Raw genomic sequence first — 15,598 nt, 5'->3', positions numbered from 1 at the left:
AATGGTGCTGGCAAAACTGGATCTCCGCTTGTAGAAGAATAAAATTAGACCCCTATCTTTCACCTTGCACAAAAATCAATTCCAAATGGATCAAAGACCTCAATGTAAAGCCTGAAACTCTGAAACTCTTAGAAGAAAACGTTGGCAAAATCCTACAAGATATAGGTGTAGGAAAGGATTTTCTAAACCAGACATCAATTTCTCAGGAAACAAGGTCAAGAATCAACAAATGGGACCTCATTAAACTAAAAACCTTCTGTACATCAAAGGGGGAAATGAGGGAAGCAAACAGAAAACCCACAAAATGGGGGAAAATCTTTACCAGCGACACATCTGACAGAGGTTTAACATCCAGAATATATAACGAACTCAAAAAACAGAGAATCAAGACAGGAAGTAACCCAATTAAAAGATGGGCTAAGGAGCTGAACAGAGAGTTCTCAAAAGAAGAAGTAAAGATGGCTATGAAGCATCTTAAAAGATGTTCAGCATCACTAATAATTAGGGAAATGCAAATTAAAACCACTTTAAGATTTCATCTTACCCCAGTCAGACTGGCTGAGATGAAGAGAACAAATGATACCAAATGTTGGAGAGGATGTGGGGAAAGGGGAACACTCATCCACTGCTGGTGGGGCTGCAAACTTGTTCAACCCCTATGGAAAGCAGTGTGGAGAACTCAAAAAAACTACAAATGATCACTTCTTGGCCTTTTGGCTAAGATCAGGTGTAGTATCTGTTCTTATCAGTTTAATATCTGATACGTCCTCTTTCTGAGGACAATATAGTAAATGGATTTTTGGAACCAGGAGTTGGAATAGGAGCTTGCTCCGTCCTCCCCACGCATCAACCTGGTATTGCAGTACCTCTAGGAACAGTGTATAAAAACAAACAAACAACAACAACAACAAAAAAAAACTGCAAATGAACCTACCATTTGACCCAGTTATACCACTCCTTGGCATATACCCAAAGAACTCATCCTATTGCAGAGACACTTGTATATCCATGTTTGTTGCTGCTCTTTTCACAATAGCTAAGAAATGGAAGCAACCTAAGTGTCCCTCAACTGATGAGTGGATAATGAAAATGTGGTTCATTTATACGATGGAGTTTTACTCAGCAGTAAAGAAAGATGAAATCATGAAATTTGCAGGTAAATGGATGGAACTAGAAACTGTTATACTAAGTGAAGCAACACAGAATCAGAAAAAAACCGACATATGTTCTCCCTCATATGTGGATCCTAGGACCAGATCCTGGTAAGTGAGTATGCATTCAGACATAACTACAGGAACCAGGATAATGGAAAGGAAACAAGGAGGTAAAGAAAAGAAAGAACCTGAAAGAGAAGAACAGTAGGAAACAGGCCTTAATAAGGGAGATATGGATAAAAATTGGGTTGGTTTAAGGGAGGGGGAGGGAAGGGTATACAAGGAACCTAGGGGATAAAGGGAAAGGAGGAGCTCAAGGGAGGTATGACCATAGGAGAAGGGTGTTATTAAGGGAGAAAGGGGGAAATGGGGGCACCTTAATTGGGGAAACCATGATGGAGGGGTTAGACAATGCAAAAGATAAATAATGCCTAGCCAGTTTTAAAAACCAGAGGGAACCATACTAGTCCAACCACCTACTGACAAATTATACATAGCAGATCAAGAAATATACATCTAGGCAAGGTTTATCTGAGAACAATTGGTCTTTGCCCAAGATTTATCTACATGGCACACAGTAATTAAAAGTACCAGACTGGTGGAACTAACCTTCTTGGATGTTTAACAGACATACTTTGAGGACTATGCTCATTTGGTCAGAGGGACATAAAGGACAGTTTTTGTTCCTTGCTCTCCTGGGTTGACTAGTTCCAGGGGACTATGAGCATCTCTCAAAATGTTCTGTAATTGTGGTGGGTCACCTGTTCTCTTGATCAAGGAGGCCAAGGAGGCCCCACAAGACAGACTTGAACCAGTGTCCAGTCTACAAAGAGGAGGGTCAACACAGAGGAATCATTTCCTCCATGTTTCCAAGCGAAGCCAGCCATGGTCAAGCAGGACCTTTAACTTATCTTCACATAGGTGGAACTGGTAAAAGAAAGGAGCCAGGGGCTCCTCCCAAGCCCATGTGACCCCTGAGGAACAGATCCTCAAATGACTTTAAGAGTAAAAATAAATTGGTTTATCTGGGCCTACTGTATGGCCTTAAACACCCAAAAGGAAAGCATAATCAATGATTAAAGGGGCCAATATAAATATTTAAGAGTCCATGTGTATAACTAAAGGCTACATAACAAGCAAGAATGCCAGATAGGAGATACCTTCTTTTGAGTTGTTGGCTAGGGTAGCCCAAGGGATTCCCAGATAGTAACCCAGCATAGAACGGGGAAAATGAACAGCAGACCCCAATCTTATCTAAAGGAATATTGACAACTGATTGTTCCTAGATGAGGAACAGCTGACCCTCCTAAAACAAAGACCTCTAGATAGGCTCACTAGATTCACCAGATGGACAAGTAGTGGGGAACGGTTGGGGTGCCAACAACACAGCAGACAGTAGCAGGGATAACAGAGTATAAGGGCTCTAGTCGGGGGAGGGAGGCTGTGGGGGGGTTGCCATCTGGGAAGTGGGTGTATAGCTGAATAAGATGGTTTGGGATGTTCTGTGTGATATGTACACATACACACAAAAAAAATCAACAAATTTTAAAAATGTATTATATTTGAGGAGGAAGCATAAAAATTTATGTCATGTTAATTAGTAGAGGTGATAAATATTACCATTGAAATCTACCCAATGACTTTATAGACATACACAGGTGCCAAGGGTCCTAGTGCAACCGATTATGACTAGTAATAATCAGATACATACAGATGAGAGACGCATGCGCCAACATCTCAGTGTTATTAGCAAAAATGAGTCTTTCTGTAAGAAATAATGTCTTACAGGGTTTATACTGAATTCTATATTGTATAACTGTATTAATTCAACATCGAACCTAAAAATTTTATAGCCACTTTTGAAAGAGATGTATCTTTGCTCTAGAAACTGTTATTGAGTATGTTAATGCTGTAATGAAATGCTGCTTCTAAAAAAACAAAAAACAAAAAACCCAAAACTTGTTGGCCATGATGGGACACATCTTTGGGAGGCAGAGACTGGAAAATCTCTGAGTTAGAGGCCAGCCTGTTCTACATTGTGAGAACTTTTTTTTTTTTAAGTGTTTTTAGGGGTTGGGGATTTAGCTCAGTGGTAGAGCGCTTGCCTAGCAAGCCCAAGGCCCTGGGTTTGGTCCTCAGTTCTGGAAAAAAAAAAAAAAAAAAAGACAAAAAATTGTTTTTAATTAATTTTAAAAGGTGGAGAAATATTAAGGAAGACTAAGGCTGACCTCTGGCCTCCATACACACTCAAATAGACCTGCATGTACACCCTTGCATACACACCCAGACACACAATAAATAAATACATTAAGTAATTTTAAAAATTTGAGGCTGGAGCCGGGCATGGTAGTGCACGCCTGTAGTTCTAGCACTTGGGAGGCAGAGGCAGGCAGATCTCTGTGAGTTCAAGGCCAGCCTAGTCTACATAGTGAGTTCCAAGACAGCTCAGGCTACAGGGAGACCCTGTCTCAAAAAGACAAAAAATAAAAAATAAAAAAAAAATTGAGCCTGGTTTGGGTTGGAGAGATGGCTTAGTAGTTAAGAGCACTGACTGCTTTTGCAGAGGATCTGGGTTCGTTCCCAGCACCCACGTGGTAGTTAACAATCTGATGCCCTCTTCTGACCTCCATGGGCATTGCACAACACAGGTACACTTACATACATGCAGGCAATACACTCATACACTTAAAATAAAAATAATAAACCGGGCCTGGTGGTGCTCCCCTTTAATCTCAGCACTCAGGAGGCAGAGGCAGGCGGATCTCTGTGAGTTCAAGGCCAGTCTGGTCTACATAGTGAGTTCCAAGACAGCTTGGGATACAGGGAGACCCTGTCTCAAAAAGACCAAAAATAAATTTTTTTTGAGGCTGGCATGTAGCTCAAATGGCAAAGTACCTGCTAAGCGTGTTCAAGGCTCCCTCAGCATCAAGAAAAAAGGCAGAAATCCATTTACACAACTGATTTTGGGTCTGGGGATTGCTTAGTGTGTAAAAGTCCTTGTTGCATAAACATGAAGACCTGAGTTTGAATGTGAAGTTCTCAAAAAGTGAGATGTGGCTGCCCACACCTTTAACCCCAGTGCTAGGGGTTGGGGTGGTGATGCCAAAACAGGGCTCCCTGGGACTTGCTGACTGTCAGCCTAGTTTAGTCAGTAAAAGACCTCAAATATAGGTCATTTGACATCTTCCTCTGGCCTCAGCATGAGCGCACAGTGTGGCACATATGGTATACACATATTCCACATAAACATACAGCTGCAGGGGGCGAGAAAAGATTTAGTTAGGTCAGGGACATGGTCAGCTGACCTGGACCTAGAGGATGAACTCTGGAGGGAGCTCAGGCATGAGCTGGAGAGCTGTTACTTTCTGGAGGAAGCTTGTGGCTGCTCATGTGAACTTCACCATGAGGGATTTCCCATGAACGATCAAGAAAGAGCAAAGAGGAAGTTACAATATTTTTCTAACTTAATCTTGGGACTCACGTTCATGATTTCCCCCTTTATCCTGTGGGTCATGCTGGTCAGCCCCATTCGGCGTGGGAAGGAGCTGTAAAGAACATGACTATCAGGCTTCAAGAACCATGGAGGCTGGTTCCCATCCTCTCCCTAAACTAGGTCTCCACCCCTCCACCCCCAATTCGCTTTCCAAACACGTATGGCATTATGTGATTCCATGTCCATTCAATGACTTTACTGTCTCTCAGACTCTATGAGAGCAGAGATGCTCTGTGAATGTTTTTTTTTTAATATTTTATTATTTTTATTTTATGTGTATGAATGTATTGCCTGCGTGTATGTGAGTGCATCCGTGTCGTCAGAGTGGGCTTCGGATTCCCCTGGAACTGGAGTTAAGGACGATTTGTATCCGCTATATGGGTGCTGGGAATTGAACCCGGGTCTATTACAAGAACAGTCAGTGTTCTTAACCGCCGAGCCATCTCTCCAGCCCCTGTGACTGCTTTTTGAATGACTTGTGGTAATTTCTGTTTCTGACAAGGCCTTGGAGAACAGAGAGGTGACCTCACACCCTGGGAGCAGACGGCCGAAGGCTGGGGGGGGGGGGCACTCGGGCGCGTCACTTCCGGGTCCTCGGGAAGTACTTCCGGGAGGAGCCGCGCGCGGGTACCCCAGGTGAGTGTCGAGGTACTAGATGCGGCGACCTGGGATGGGATGGGCTCCGGGGTGACGCTGCCCTTCCGCGCGGCCACCGCAGCTTCTGGCCCGCGGAGGACGGTGACAGGCACTGGGCATTGCCGTGCCAGTGGGCATTGCCGTGCCAGGGAAGAAAGCCTGGCCTGGCCTGGGCCGGAACTCGGGATCCTCCCACCCATCAGCCCGAGCTCTGAAGTTTGTCTGCCCGGACTTGGCATCTTTCACATTTCCTCTCCTCAGTTTTTTTACTTCGTAAAATGGGCACATTGGGTTGTGCAGAGAGGGTTAAGAGACAACGACTGTAAAAGTGCCTAGGTGCATAGTGGGTGCTTGAGTGAATTAACCCTCTAGGAGAAGGGGAAGATGAATGCAGTAGCCTCCCACTTACCTGCGGTTGCAGTTACCTATGACCTGAAAATAGTGCGTGGAAGACTCCAGAAGTAAACGGTTCATGGCCTTTATTTTTTAAGTATTTTATGTGTATAAGTGTATTGCCTGCATGCCTGTAAGTACAATGTGCCATGTAATGTCTACGGAGGTAAGAAGAGGGCTTTGGATTCCCTGAAACTGGAGTTACCGCGGCTGTGATGTATGGATGCTGGGAACTGAACTCAGGTCCTCTGCAAGAGTGCTTTGAGCCGTCTCTCCAGCACCTGGGATCCATGGCTCTTAAATCTTCTGTTTTCGGTAGCACAATGGAAGAGTTGGGCCTGTAGCCCAGGGTGGCTGAGGCCCAGGTTCAATTCCCAGTACCATCCCTCTCTCTCCAAAAAGTAAGGCGAAATACTACTCCTTCCTGCTCTGCATGTGCATCATCGGGTTGCCTGACCATCCTTGCTGTGCACCTACTCCTGTCACAGCTGCCAGCTGTGTTCAAGTAGCCCTTATATAAGAAGCCCCCAGGCACAAGATTAGGGATGTTGGCCTGTGGGGTTTGCCAAAAAAGGTCAAAAAGTGCTTCCTGAAAGTGAAAAGATAAAGAAGAAAACAATCATAAGCTGAAGTTGGTAAAAATCTTTGATAAGAACAAATCTACCTGTGGCATTATGAAGTGCATGCTGGCTGTGGTGGTGCACACCCATAATCGTGGCATTCGAAGGAATGGCATCCTCTGACACCCAGCATCATAGCCCTTTTCGTGTATTGTCAGGTCAGTGGAGGCCTGCGTCATTCACCTCACTTCATTTTACCATGTAGGCCTCACACCACCCTGTCATCTAATGAAGAGTGAGCACAGAAAATGAGACACTTTGGAAGGCCAGTGACATGGCTCAACTGGGAAAGGTGTTTGCCACCAGGCCTCCAGACGCCCAGAGTCTGATCATGAGACCTACACGGTAAAAAGAGAGAGCTGACCCCTGCAAATTGTCCTCTAACCTACACACGTGTGCCTTGACATACTTGCACCCACTCCCCCAATTAATAATAATAATAATAAAACTAATTTTAAAAATACCTTGAGGGACTGAAGAGATGGCTCAGCAGTTAAGAGCACTGACTACTCTTGTAAAGGACCTGGGTTTGATTCCCGGCACCCACATTTCGGCTTACAACCATCCATAACTCCAGTTCCAGGGGATCCAACACCTTCTGACCTCCATGGGCATTGCACGACATGGTGCATTTACATGTATGCAGGCAATACGCTCATCCACACAAAAAGAATCTTTTTTTTTTTTTTTTTTTTGGTCTTTTTGAGACAGGGTCTCCCTGTAGTCCCAGCTGTCCTGGAACTCACTATGTAGACCAGGCTGGCCTTGAACTCAGAGATCTGCCTGCCTCTGCCTCCCAATTGCTGGGATTAAAGGTGTGTGCCACTACACCTGGCAAGAATAAAATATTTTTTAAAAACTTAGTTTCAGGTTTACAGCTATTTGGTGGTAGTGAATTCCCAGGTGGTACATTTGTTGTAAGTTATGAACCAGTATCAATATATTATCATTAACTAAGACTCCCACGTTGTTCAGATTTCCTCAGTTTCTCCCTAAAGCCCTTCCTCTGTACAGGACCTGTGTAGATTCCACAGTACATCCAGTCACCATGTCTCCTGAGGCTCCTCTTGCTTAGCTGGGACAGTTTCTCAGACTTCCTTTGTTTCAGATAAGCGTGGCAGTTTTGAGACTTTCTGGTCAGATATTTTGCAGAAGACCCTTCAGGTTGAGGAATAGACTTGGGTCATAGGCTTTGGGAGTGAAGAGCACAGGAGAAAGAGCTCAGGGGAGCCTTCCGTGTGTGTGTGTGTGTGTGTGTGTGTGTGTGTGTGTGGTGTGTGTGTTTTGCTGTTATTATCCAGGGTCACTGGGCTTCAGGAAACAGTCAGGGCTTTTACTATAGTTACTCCCACCCCATCTCTACACTCTACTCTTAGAAGAAAGTCATTGTGTACAATGCACATTTGGGGTTTGTGGAAGTAAGCCCCATATGTATGGGGGGAGCGACGTAAGTCATTTCGAATTCACATGAGAGCTTTGTCTGTTCTCTGCATTTACTTATCCCTTTGTGTCATACCTTGGGTTATAAGTCAGTGCGGCTTTGGCCATTGGGAGCCCCCAGCTCCCTTGGCATACCTCCCTGGCAATGTTTTGTTTTACCCTTTTGTTTTGCTTTTTTAAAGCACTTGTACACTTTCTGCTCCAGGCTCATTCTGTTAAAATATCTGCCCCACTCTTAGTGTTAGCCAGTTCTTTAAGGAGTGTCAGTCTCTTTTATGGACAAATGGTCCAGAAACCAAGATCTGGGCACGAGGTGGGCTCATTGCTACTGGGATGCTCATTTCTAGGCTCTCTCAATGGCCAGAGCACAAGGTCTGTGTATACACATGTCTGTTAATACTTGTATATGTAACTGCCCATGTCTATATAAGCTAAGTATGCTATACTGATTATCTCTAGCTCTCATTGACTCCATGGATGATTCTAGTTCTTTCTCTTATCCAGAACCTTCTCCCCCTGTAACAAACCTGACTTCCTCCATCTAGTCACTGGTGTCGGTTCTGGTGAGTGTGTCTAGTGGTTTTAGAATTGTTTGCCTGGTTCCCATGGGAAGCAACTTTCCCACTGGAGTGTGGTTCCTGTGAACAGCTCTTTTTGCCCTTAGTTTTACAGACTCCTCGTTTTCAGAGTTGCTTATGCCACCATCTTATTTTCATACCTCCTTTGGTGACTTCAGGATACATTCAGATTCACAATGGCACTCTGTGTTCACTCCATTCTGAAACTTAAAAAACATATGCATACGTTAAAGTTTACTCTTTGTGCTGTATCATTTTTTTTAAAGTGGGTTTTGACCATCAGTGCTTAATGTCTTCTGTTTACTACCACAGTATTTTGCTGAAGAGTTTCCCATCCCTCAGAGAGTATTTGAACTTCATTCAGAATTTACCTCAGCAATCCTTTGCATCTCTCTTCAGACTGTGTCTGTAATCTAAGAATTATCTCCTCCATAGCTCCAACCTGGTGTGAGCACTTGTATCACATTGCTGTAATGGCTTCCACTTTTCCACCCTAGTCTGCTCTCTACACAGCACCCAGAGGGATTGTTGGAATTCTTTGCTGTGTCCTTTCTAGTGACTTCTCTTTTACTCAGAATAAAAGCCAGAGTCCTTGTACTGTCCCGTGGCCCTGCCCAGCTTGCCCCCTCTGCTGCTCCCCAGATGGCAGAGCACATTCCTTGCTCAACCCTGGCATATTCTAGCAGGCTGTTAAATGACACTCTTTGTTTTCCTCTTTTTGGGGTGCACATGTGCTGGGGATTGAGCCCTGGGGCTTGCACATACCACTGGGCTACATCTCCAGCCCTTTGCTTTCTTGCCTCTGCAGAAACGTCACTTCTTGGCTCCTCCTTGACCATCTCCTATAAAGAAACTTCCTCACTGTCTTGGGCTTCCTGACTTTTGTCCCTGACATTCCCACTGTGTGTGTGACCAGGTGCTTTCACCAGAGTGGAAGCTCCACAACGGACACTAGTGGCCCATCAGAATGGCTGGCTGCTCAATAAGTACTGTCCAGGGAACAAGCATCTAAGACCAGCTGTGTCTGTATCCATTCAAGGATGAGCCTCAAGTCACCTCAGGAAGGCCAAGAGGTATCCTCATATGAAGAATTCTCTGGCTTCCCCTGCTCTGCTGTGCTAGAGATTGAGCCTAGAGCCTCATGCATTCTAGAGAAGAGCTTTGTCACTGATCGACACCCAGATTTTTCTTTTAATATGTACTAAGTATTTGAATAACATTTCAGAAAATTAAAGCTCAGGACTCTGAGCTTAGCAGCAAGTATTTTATGTTTTTCTGCTGTCTCTTTTTGTTTTATGACAGCCTTGCAGTGTAGCATGTGCTGCATGGTAGTCCCTGTGTAGTCCAGTTGGCCTTGACTTTGCAGTAATCCTCTAGCCTCAGCCTCCCAAATGCTGGGATTATGGATGCAAGCCATTACATCTGGTTCTGTGGCCTCATTTGGTCTTCGGCCAATGAAATCAGTTTATATATAATTGCAGTCACACTGTTTATGCAGTTGCTTCTTTTTCTCAATTAATTTTCTATTGCAAAACTTTCTTCTGGCCTGATACCATTTTTATGTGTGAGTTTTGTTGTCATTTTGGTGATATTCCATGATGTACGTAATTGGATGAACTGCTTCCTTATGGTTGGACACTTGGGTTGTTTCCTGTTTTCCAGTGCTATGAATAGCGCTGCCATGAATGTTTTTTGTACCTGGAGGACTTCATGGTTTTTTTTTAATTGAATTTTTGTGTATTTCATACAGAACATCTTAATCATCTTTATACCCCCTTCCCCATTGGTTCCCTCCTATAGCTGCCCCCTCCCCAGAATTCATATATTCTGTCATTTGTGTTAAGGCCTATCATGTCAAGTTAGTGTCCCCAGATGTCCCTCAGTGCAAGTTTATCCATTGGGGTCTAGTCAGCCTGTCTAGAATCCCTCCCTTTAAGAAGATCAGCTCTTCCTCACCCAGAAGTAATCAGCTGCCAATAATTCTTGGACTAAGATTGGGGCCTGCTGTCCATTTCCACAGTTCTGTGCTGGGTTTTTATCTGCTTGAGTTTGCATGGGTCTTGTGCATGCTGGTACCATTGTTACAGGTTCATATGAGAAGGGCCCCATGAGCCAGTAGGACTCTATTTGCATACATTCATGCACCTCTACCTTGGCTCTTACAATCTTTCCACCCCCTCTTCTGCGGTCCCTGAGCCCTGGGTGGGTAGAGTTTAAAGTAGGAGTCCTGTCCAAGGACCCATACCCTGCAGACTCTTATTCTCCATGTTTTGGCCATTTGTGACCTTCTGTGTTCCTGGCCCTCTGTTGCATGATGGAGCTTCACTGATGAGAACTGAAAGATGCATTAGTGTTCTCTTCATCCCTTGTTCCATGTTCTATGAGCCTTAGGTGTATAGATTGCATCACAGATGCAGGCAATACATTCATACACATAAAATAAAAATAATAAATATTTTTTTCAAAAAGTGCCACTCCTGTGCCAGTGTCATTTGTTACGCTGGTCTTTGATGTGGTTTTTAGGCCTTGAAGCTGAGGTTGGATCATTGAGTACCTGGAAGACTTTTCTTAAAAATATTTTATTATTTTTATGTGTATGAGTGTTTTGCCTGCATGTATGTAAGTGCATCTGTATCATGCAATGCCTGAGGAGGTCAGAAGAGGGCATCAGATTCCTCTGGAACTGGAGCTATGGATGGTTGCTAGCCACCATGTGGGTACTGGGAATTGAACCCGGGTCCTCTGCCAGAGCAGCCAGTGCTCTAACCATTGAGCCATCTCTCCAGCCTCCGACTTTTCTTTTCAATTATTTCCTTACTCCAAATTCTAGAAAGTTATTCAGTCAAAGGGTATAATTTCTTTATGACTCATGTTATATATTATCTAAAGGCCATTAAAAAAAAAACAAACCCAAGTGTTTTACAGCTTTGGGCAGATATTGTTGATTGGCTCAAAAGGACATCAAGTCTCCACGAAGTCAAGAGATTAGCCCCAGATGTAGCTATATGCTGATCAAGTCGGGCTCCATGCCCGCCCCTTTCCTCATGCCTGGCTCTGTCTGTCATATCATCCCAAATTTTCATAATAATGTTGATTTTGGCAACTGGTAAATCTGAGTATCAATAAACTCAGTAGGTGTGTTTCGGCCTTGAGCACAAAGCGTGGGGCCAAGGGCATTAATTTTATGAGGTGTGACTGAAGAAATGCCTTGTTTGGCACCCATGGGCTGGTGCTATGTATGGCCTGTAGTTTTCCTCCACTGAAGCTGTTCTGGCAGCTGCCTTGGAATTCAGTTCAGGGCCAGTTTATGAGCCACTCCAAACAGCCTGCCTGCAGTCTAAGCCTCTTACCTTGTATTTGACCAAAGATGGTATTCCTGAGCATCATGCCCCACCTGATTCACCACACTTGGAACCAGATAATACCGGGGCTCTTTCCAGAAGTCAGACCCTTCCTGGAAGGTGGAAGATCTGCCAGCTCTGAGGATTCAGGGGGAAAAAGAGGGTAGAAGAGGACTGGGGGGTTTTGAACTGGTGTGAGAAGAGGCTAGCCCAGGGCACATGGCCTTCAAAATGACCAGGCTGAAAGGAAAACAGCAAACATTTTTGTAAGTCCCATTTTCCTTAAATAGTGCGTCATTTTATAATTCTGCTATTATATTTCATGTTGAAAAAAAAAAAAAACATTGCACAGCAGAGCAGCAGCTGGGCCTAGTGGAACAGGTCCTTTAGACAGTCTTTTGTGGGCAGGCCTAGTCTATACATACACCGTTTAGGCCGCATAAGTAATTAAAAATGTTCTGTTAGTCACATTTAACAAGGAAGAAGCAGCAGGTAAGCCAGGCATGGCAGTGCATGCCTGTAATCCTGGCTCTTAGGAGCTGAAGGCAGGGAGATAAGGAGTTCAAGTCTGGCCTATGAAAACCTACATGAGACCCTGTGTCAAAAAAGTAAAATTGGGGCTGGAGAGTCAGTTCAGCAGTTAAGAGCACTGACTGCTCTTGCAGAGGACCTGGGTTTGGTTCCCAGCATCCACATGGTGGTTAACAACTGTCTGTAACTCTAGTGCCAGGGGATCATTTTCTGCCCTCTTCGGGTATTGCATGACAGGTGCATGTGTATAAGCATACAAAAATGAAAAATAAATAATTTAAAAACTGATATTTTGTTTTGTTTTAAAATATAGCATAAAGTTGAATTAAAAAAATTTTTGAGATGTCTCTGATACCCAGGCTTACCTTGAACTTGCTCTGGAGGTGAGGGTGACCTTGAACTTCTGATTTTCTTTTCTTCACCTCTAGAGTGCTGTGATTATAGACATGTACCTCCAAATATAGCTCAAAATTTACCACTTCTAAGAATAAGTTCAATGGGGCTAGAGAGATGATTTAGCAGTTAAGAGCACTAGCTGCTCTTGCAGACAACCCAGTTTTGATTCCTAGCACCCACATGGTGACTAACAACTGTCCATAATTCCAGTTCCAGGGGAATCCAGTGACCTCTTCTGACTTCCATGGGCATTGCATGACACGGGTGCACTTGCATACATGCAGGCAATATACTCATAAAAATAACAAAATATTTTTTAAAATGAATACATTCAGGGCTGGAGAGATGGCTCAACAGTTAAAACACTTGCTGTTCTTCCAGAGGATCCAGGTTCAGTTCCTAGTACCCATATAACAGCTAACAACTGTCCATCCATAACTCCAGTTCAGGGGATCTGACAATCTCTTCTGTCCTCTGCGGGTATTGCACGACACGGATGCACTTACCTACATGCAGGCAATACACGCATACACATAAAAATAATAAAATATTTTTTTAAAAAATACGTTCTGTGACATTAACCATCTCTATTTCCAGAATTTCTTCGCCCTTCTAAACAAAAATTCTGACCTCAGCAGCCAGGTGTGATGGCACATGCCTTTATTCCCAGAACTTGTGAGACAGAGGCAGGTGAATCTCTGTGAGATTGAGACCAGCTTGGTCTACATATGAGTTCCAGACCAGCCAGGGCTACATAGTAAGACTCTTGTACCCATTAAAGAATAAATCACATCCTCCCTAATCTGATAACCTCTGCTCTACTTTCCATATCTATGAATTTGCCCTAGCTCTAGGATCTAATATTTTCAGGGTTTATTCACATTGTAGTACATGTCAGAGTTTGTTCCTTTCTATGGGCAAATAATATTCCATTGTGTATTTTTACATTTTAGTCTCTGTTTGTAGGGACTCCTGGTCATTTCTGTTTGACTATTATAAGTACAGGTGAAATGAACATTGGTATTTGAAAAGTCCTTGTTTTCCATTCTTTTAGGTATATACTTGGGAATGAAATTACTAGATCATTGAAATTACTAGATCACATAATTAAAAATTTTTTTTTGTCTTTTTGAGACAGGGTCTCCCTATAGCCCCCGCTGTCCTGGAGTCACCATGTAGACCAGACTGGCCTTGAACTCAGAGATCCGCCTGCCTCTGCCTCCCGGCCCAAAATATTTTTATTTTTAATTTGTGTGCATATGTGTGTATGCCCATGGAGACCAGAAGGATTGGCCATTGGATTCCAAATAGCTGGAGTTACAGGTGGTTGTGAGCCAGTGGTATGATCTGGGTGCTGGGAACTGAACTTGGGTCCTCTAGAAGAGCAACAAGATGTCTCTGCAGCCTCCAGGAATTCTAGCTTTGACTCTTTGAAGGAGCACCAGCTCTCTTCCCCAGTGACTGTACTCTTTAACTTTTCCATCAGCAGTACGCACAGGTTCCTGCTCCTCTCGTCTTACCAGCACTTGTTACCTACCCTCCCATTTTGTATATATACTTTTATTTTTTACATTTAAAATTTATCTGTGTGGAAGGTATGGGGGTCAGAGGCCAACTTGCAGGAGCTGACACTGCCCTTCTACTGGGTTGATCCTGGGGATCAAACTTGGATCATTAGGCTTGGTAGCAGGGCAGGTACCTTTACCCACTGGACCATCTCACCAGCTCCACCCTTCCTTTTTGATACTAAATCTCATTATGCAACCGAGGCTGGCCTAGAACTCATGGTCTTCCTGTTGAGTGTGAGGATTGTGTAGCTGATCTAACTAGTTCTCTAGTTTATTTTTTACATTTATTTTGGTGGAGAGGGCATATGTGCCACAGTGTGGATGTGGCGGTCAGAGGACATTTTATTGGGAGTCAATTCTCTCTTTCCATCATGTGTGTCTCAGGGATTGAACTCAGGTCATCAGGCTTGGTGGCAAGAGCTTAACCTGTGAGCCAGCTTCCAGGACCCCCTTGGCCGTTTATGTTTTTGTAGTTACATTGTTTGTACATTCTCAATACTAGACTCTTATCAGATATATAGTTCACAAAAGTTTACTCTCTGTGAATGTTCTTTGTGCACAAACCTTGTTAATTCTCATGTGAAATCTATTTTTTTCTTTTGATGCTTGTGTTTTTTTTTTAAGGTGTCATTTTATTTTTCCCAGTTAATTATTTATTTAATAACCACATACTTAGAAGAAGCATTTCATTACAACATAACATATTCAATAACAATTTTCTGAGCTAAGATGCATCTTTTTCAAAATTAAATGAGGTTTTAATCTTTAAAAAAAATCTCCATTTCATTATTAAAATACACAGTTTCATACAGAAAAATTCATTTTTAATGCAATTGACACTAAGATGTTTGCACGTGCATTTCTAATCTGTATATATCTGATTATTACTAGTGACATTCGGTTACTTTCTGAGCCCCTTGGCATCTGAGCATGGATATAAAGCCAACAGGTAGATTTCAATGGTAATGTTTTTCACATCTACTAATTATTTTTTTAATCATCTTTTTTTAATGTTTAATAACTACATGATTAGAAGCATTTCACTACAGATTGAACATATTCAGTAACACACTCCAGAGCGAGAGTACATCTCTTTCACAAGTGGTTGCAAGTTTGTAGGTTCACAGTTGAATTAATACAGTTATACAATACTGAACTCAGTATAATCCCTGTAAGACATAAAATTAAATGAGTTTTTAACCTTTAAAAAAGATCTCCATTTCATTTTAGAATATATTGTTCCTTGCAGAAAGACTCACTGTTTTTGCTACTAACACTGAGATGTTGGTGCATGCATCTCTAATCTGTAGTTTCTGATTATTACTAGTCATAATCGGTTGCACTTGGATCCTTGGTGCCTGTGTATGTCTATAAAGTCATCTTGTAGATTTCAATGGTAATGTTTATCACCTCTACTAATTAACATGATGTAAATTTCCATGCTTCCT

The 15,598-nt window shown here is 43.0% G+C and overlaps 1 protein-coding gene and 1 non-coding gene across 3 annotated transcripts in view; both read left to right on the top strand.

Annotated features, from left to right (window-relative positions):
* The first annotated feature begins 697 nt into the window (after positions 1-697).
* Positions 698-888, top strand: LOC115068044. Its single transcript, XR_003847416.1, has one exon. It is a non-coding gene; the product is annotated as a U2 spliceosomal RNA (small nuclear RNA).
* Positions 889-5,213: 4,325 nt separating this feature from the next.
* Manbal (mannosidase beta like) overlaps positions 5,214-15,598 on the top strand; it is a 40,648-nt gene continuing 30,263 nt past the window's right edge. Inside the window, exons 1-2 of one of the 2 annotated variants that reach the window (XM_029557495.1) lie at positions 5,261-5,283; positions 6,502-6,641. The gene's annotated coding sequence lies outside the window, so the exon portion shown is untranslated. Of the gene's footprint in view, positions 5,284-6,501; positions 6,642-15,598 lie in introns of both variants that reach the window. The other variant, XM_008855674.3, reaches the window with a different exon arrangement.

Source organism: Nannospalax galili, unplaced genomic scaffold (assembly GCF_000622305.1).
Source record: "Nannospalax galili isolate Female #2095 unplaced genomic scaffold, S.galili_v1.0 scaffold228, whole genome shotgun sequence".
Taxonomy (NCBI): Eukaryota; Metazoa; Chordata; class Mammalia; order Rodentia; family Spalacidae; genus Nannospalax; species Nannospalax galili.
This window is presented reverse-complemented; position numbering and strand designations above follow the sequence as displayed.